General features: G+C 50.7%; 1 long non-coding RNA gene across 1 annotated transcript in view; it reads left to right on the forward strand.

Moving 5' to 3' along the window:
- Positions 1-2,440: 2,440 nt before the first annotated feature.
- LOC111528566 overlaps positions 2,441-5,113 on the forward strand; it is a 3,578-nt gene continuing 905 nt past the window's right edge. Inside the window, exons 1-2 of the long non-coding RNA XR_003306995.1 lie at positions 2,441-4,258; positions 4,880-4,985. This is a non-coding gene — a long non-coding RNA (uncharacterized LOC111528566). The remainder of the gene's footprint in view (positions 4,259-4,879; positions 4,986-5,113) is intronic.

Below are 5,113 nucleotides of genomic sequence, written 5' to 3' on the forward strand. Positions count from 1 at the left end.
CCAAGACCCAGCATCCAAGGTTCCCTCCAGGAATCCTGGCGGCTTGGCTTACTTTGTTTTGTTTCATCTGAGAGCAGAATGTCAAAAAATGAGACAGAAAAAATGGCTCATTGTGCTTAATGACCAGAAGAAATCTAGGAGCAGCCAGAATGTAATGTGGAAAGCGGAAGACCTCCATAGGACCTCCATGACCGGTGTGTGCAGAGCCAGTGGTACAGGCGCCTGGTGTGGCCTGGCACCACCTGCCTCTCAGAGGGTGGGTGGCACACTGTCCTTACATGGGGGACAGCAGGCCTGGTTACCAGCTTTTCTACCGGTCCCTGTAAGCATCACCTTGTTGGAAGAGAATCTCATGCCAGAGCTTGGATCATCCCTTGCTCAGGGGTTAGGGGTTGTCTCTTGGTGACCTAAATGAATAAACAGGTCCAGATCAGAGTTCCTGACCCTGAGCACTCATCCACCCTTTGAATTGTGGGAGGGGTGGCCTAGTCCTAGGTAAACCACAGATCCCAAGGCTGGAAACCTTCAGAATCTTCCAGTCCCTGATCCTGCCTCGGGTCCCTGTGGCCAGTCTCGCCAAGCACTCTTCCATCCATAGATGTCTCGGCTGCTCTACAAGGAAACCCCCCTTTCAGGTGTGGGGCTGGCCATGGTCACGTCTGCTGGATATGTAGATGGTGGAAAGAAAGGACCTAGGGAAATAGCAGGTACAGACTTTCTACCCTCATCCAGAGTAGGACACAGAAGCCAGGTGATGTCAGGAGCCCAGGTCTCCAGCTGGAGGGAACGTCAACCCTGCAGTGGGAGCAGGGGCCCGTCACACATCCCAGGCACAGATGGTAACATAGGCACTAAAGGTAAGCTGGACTTGGTATCCCTCCATGGCTTCAGAAAGAAACCAAACAAGGAGATTTCTGCAGAATGAAACCTTTCCTTCCAGAAGTACTGCTGACCCTTTGGTGGTTGCCATTTGTGGCAGTGAGCCTTTTGTCCATTCTGACGTTGGGCTGGTGTCTCCTCTTGGCCCTGCCCTACAGATCATAAAGGAGAACAGCAAGAGGCCCCCAGGAAACAGCCACAGATGGCCCTGGACATCAGCCATGTTCTGAGAAACATGTCATGTTTTGGGAGGGTTAAGGCATCAAGTATGGTCTATGGGGCTGGAGTATCCCTGGGCAGGTGAGGCAATCCAGAGCTGTGGGGGGCTTCCCATGGGAATTAGGAGGTCCCGAGGCATAGGCAGGGGTTCCACAGGAAGAGTCACAGAGCCACCAAGGGCTCTCCTGGCCCAGGGAGCAGTCAACACCATGGACCTGCTGGCCTCCAAGCCCTGGTCCAGGCTGGGGCATGTGGGGCCAGGAGGCAGCTCAGACTGGCAGGTAAGGAGAGAAGTGTGTTCAGAGGGCACCCGATTCTGGGTGTACTGTGGTCCTGAGATTTTGGGTGGGAAGGGTTTCCAGGATTTCATATGTGTTATAGAGCTGCTTCCTCTCTCCAGCCTCACCCTGCAGGAATCCCCGTGAATATATTGCAATCATCTTGGAGCTCAGTGCCTTCATAGTGTAATGGCACCAGCAGATCTGCCTGGGCATGGACTTCCCACACTACCTCACTCCTGAGGGGTGATGCTTCTGCAGGGCCTCTGGCTTGGTGCACAACTTCAGACACCATCATCCTGGAGCAGCACTGCACCCTCACTAGCCAGGGTGTTGATGACTTTCTCAAGGCCAAGGCCATGTTCAAGGCTTCGGACTTCATTGATGCACTTGTGCTGAGCAAGGTGGGCTTCTCCAGGATCTTAATTCAGGAGGTGGAATGGAGCTTGAGATCAGTGTCCGATCAAAAAAAAACCTTGCACTTGATCTGGAGAGCTCTGGGGAGCCATGGAAGGTGCTGGATAAAGGAGGGACAGTCAGCCACGTTTTAGAGATGACTGTAGAAGACTGCCTGGAAGGAGTGAACAAGAGCCAGGAGACCAGGGAGGGAGCTTGTGGGGCAGGTCTGGAGATGGCAAGGGAGGGATCCTGCTTGAATGAAAGATCTTCAGGGACTGTCTCAGGTTACCCTCAGGTGCCCTCAGAGCTAGTGTGTTCATGGGTCTTGTCTCTAGGATGAAAATGGAAAGTTGTTGTCAGATGAGGACATATAAATGGAGGCTGGCATCTTCATGAGTGAGAATCGTGGTCCTAGTGTGGACTACTGTGGGAGCAGGGGTCTCTCCATCCAGGAACATGGTGGATGGACCCTTTGTCACTTCATTCTGCCCTTCCTTTCCCTCCTTCCATTCTCCCGAGGGCCTCAGTGCATGGGTGCTGACCAACCTCTGGTGCTGAAGTGGCCAAGAGACCCGAGCCTGTGTGGCTGCCTCTTAGGATATATCAGCACAGCCAGTGGCCTCCACTGGATCCTGTACAACCTCAGAAGACAGCCAGACACTGGGAGTGCTGCCAGAACGTGGTGCAAGAGTTCTGAGGGTCTGCAATCCAGAAGACATTGAATGGTCGGTGGAGGGCCTCATGGCCTGTTTCCCATCCCCTTTCATTGGCTTTACTCCAGGTGGTGAAGGGGGATAATGTCTCTGTCAATTCTGCCATTTTGGCTTAGCAGGAAAAGAGAGCCCAGAAGCAGGGCCTGGTACCCAGCCTGCCTAACAAGGGAGAATTTGTAGGCTTTGTAGACAGAAAGATCTGGGAGTCCATATCAACCAATAACTTGCTGAGACAATAAAATCAGTTTTCCTTTCTGAACTACATTTCTGTCATCTGTAAATTGAGCGGATTTTTTTCTACTGCACAAGGCTGCTTGGAGAATTACTGACAGTGTGTGTACAGCAGGTGCCACCCAGCAGGCATTTGATGTCCAGACCACTCCTCTTCCCCGTGGATTTTCTGCCTAAATTTGCATTTTGTTCTTAAGACTTTCACTCCCCTTAATTTTGCTCTTCCCTCTGATTCCCACCTTGTTGTCTATCCCATGGAGTCAACAGGATCAAAGTGGGTAACAGTCATGTACGCTTGTATGTGTATGTACAGACACACCTTGTTGGGGTTGGAGTGTGGGGTGTGTGTGTGTGTGTGTGTGTGTGTGTGTGTGTGTGTTGGAGTCACTGACTGAAACTCTCCATACTAGGCTGCGTTGCTGCTCATTGCTGGAGGTGCTGTCAGGGTCCCTGCCCTCAACCCCAGGTCTGACCCTTGCAGTAGAGGCAGAGCTTTCAGGAGGAATCATGCCCTTGGAAGGATCCCTGAGGAGTGACTGGTGGGTATTGGTGGATAAATACCCCAACTCCCTTGCTGTGGGTAGGATGACTCTGAGACACATGTTCTGTGCTGTCTCTCAGAGGTACCTGACAGGGCTGAGTCCTGGCTGCCACCATGGAAACGTTCTTGATGAAGCTCCCTTTAACTGCTGCATTCCTTTCCTGTCTCAGTTCCCCACTCCTCTACTAGTGTTTCCTGGGATTACCACCCTAAGGAAGAACTTGCAGTAGAATTACTGTCCTAGAGTCATCTCCAAATACAATTTTTGTATTTGAATCTTTGCCTCAGGATCTACTTCCGGGAAACTCAAACTAAGACACGCATTTTTCTGTTGGCTCCTTCAATCCCCATAGGCCTGCCATTGTGCTGTTTTTATCAAAAAGGAACACGAGGATCAGAGAGGGAAAGTCACCCAGCTGAACAGTGGTGGAGTTCAACTTTGACCATGGGATGTCTGACCCCAAGTTGGGTGCTTGCTTCTCTCTGATGAGACTCCTCCCTTATCAGGGTCAAATGAGTGAATGGAGGATTTTAAAAGCAGGGTCTCTGAGGCCTGTGCCAGAGAAACCCCAGGCTCATGGCTCGTGTCTGTGCATTCACTCGTAACCTCGTTAAGAGTAATAATGAAAAACATGCTCAGGGCTGACCATTTTCTTGGGGCTGTTGTTGTAGGCACTCTGCTTACTTTAATTCATGTAATTTTCACAATAACCTTGTTTTTAATTCTAGTTGTTAGATGAAAAAACTGTGGCACAGAGCAATACAGAGAGTTGCAAAAATTCATATCACTGGTCCAGGTTGAACCAAGCAGTCTGCACCTGGAGTCCTTGTTTGTAACCATGGCACCCTGGCTTCTCAGATGTCTCATAGTGGAGTTCCACCATGTGTCAGGCATGGCACTGAGCAGCTTCTTTTAAGAACATAATTTGTAATTATGTAGATTACTAATTCTACTTCAAAATGCCACACAGCCTTCCTGTGATAAAATGAAACTATTGGTAAGTCTAAGCATTGAGAAAAAAACATTGTTTTTTCCACTCCTGAGTCCATGGAGAAGCTGTTCCCGTAACTCAGAGGGAGAATCTGCAGCTGAAAGAGGAGGCTGGAGGAGATATCACTCCCTGTGCCCTTTGATTGTGTCCAGATGCTCCACTGATCACACTACCATCTCCTTATTAGACTAGAGAGGCTGCATGGAGGGGTTATAAGCCTCCTATTGTGGCTCACATCCAACAGTGAGTTAGCACCAGCTCTCCTAGCCCCACAGCCCAGGGTCCACTTAGCCCCTCTATCCTGCATGGTCCCCTTCCCCACTGGGAAGCAGATACCCAAATGAGCATCAGAATCCTATTTCTCCCTGCAGGCCCCTCTGCTCCTTATGAGTGGTGTTTTGTGGGTGTGTTCCCTTGGTTTGGGATGAGAAACACCCTTTCCCCTTCCACAGGGATTGTTTCTTTGGCCCCCACTCAGAGTTTTCCCCTGGTGGGACAACGGGCAGGTGGGGGTGGTGGGACGAACTCTTGGAACCAGCAATGACAAACAGATCCCACTTGGGGTAAGTTCATGCTAAGTGGCATGGGTCCTCTGGAATTTTCTGAAGCTTTCCCGCCGCCAAACAGCTCATCTGATCTCCTAGGATCTCTTCTAAGATACTGGCAGCCTGGTCTGCCCCTGGACGTTCCTTCAAGTCCCGGTTATGCTTCATGAACTGTATTGTGGTGAGTGGTAAGCAGCACCTGCTTCTGGCTTCACTGTTGGGCCAGATTTTATCCCCACCTCGGCTCTGCAATGCAGCTGCTTCCGGCTTCCATCATGGACCCTGCATGAAATTGCCCTGTGTTTCTGTTTGGACA

Source organism: Piliocolobus tephrosceles, unplaced genomic scaffold (genome assembly GCF_002776525.5).
Source record: "Piliocolobus tephrosceles isolate RC106 unplaced genomic scaffold, ASM277652v3 unscaffolded_248, whole genome shotgun sequence".
NCBI lineage: Eukaryota > Metazoa > Chordata > Mammalia > Primates > Cercopithecidae > Piliocolobus > Piliocolobus tephrosceles.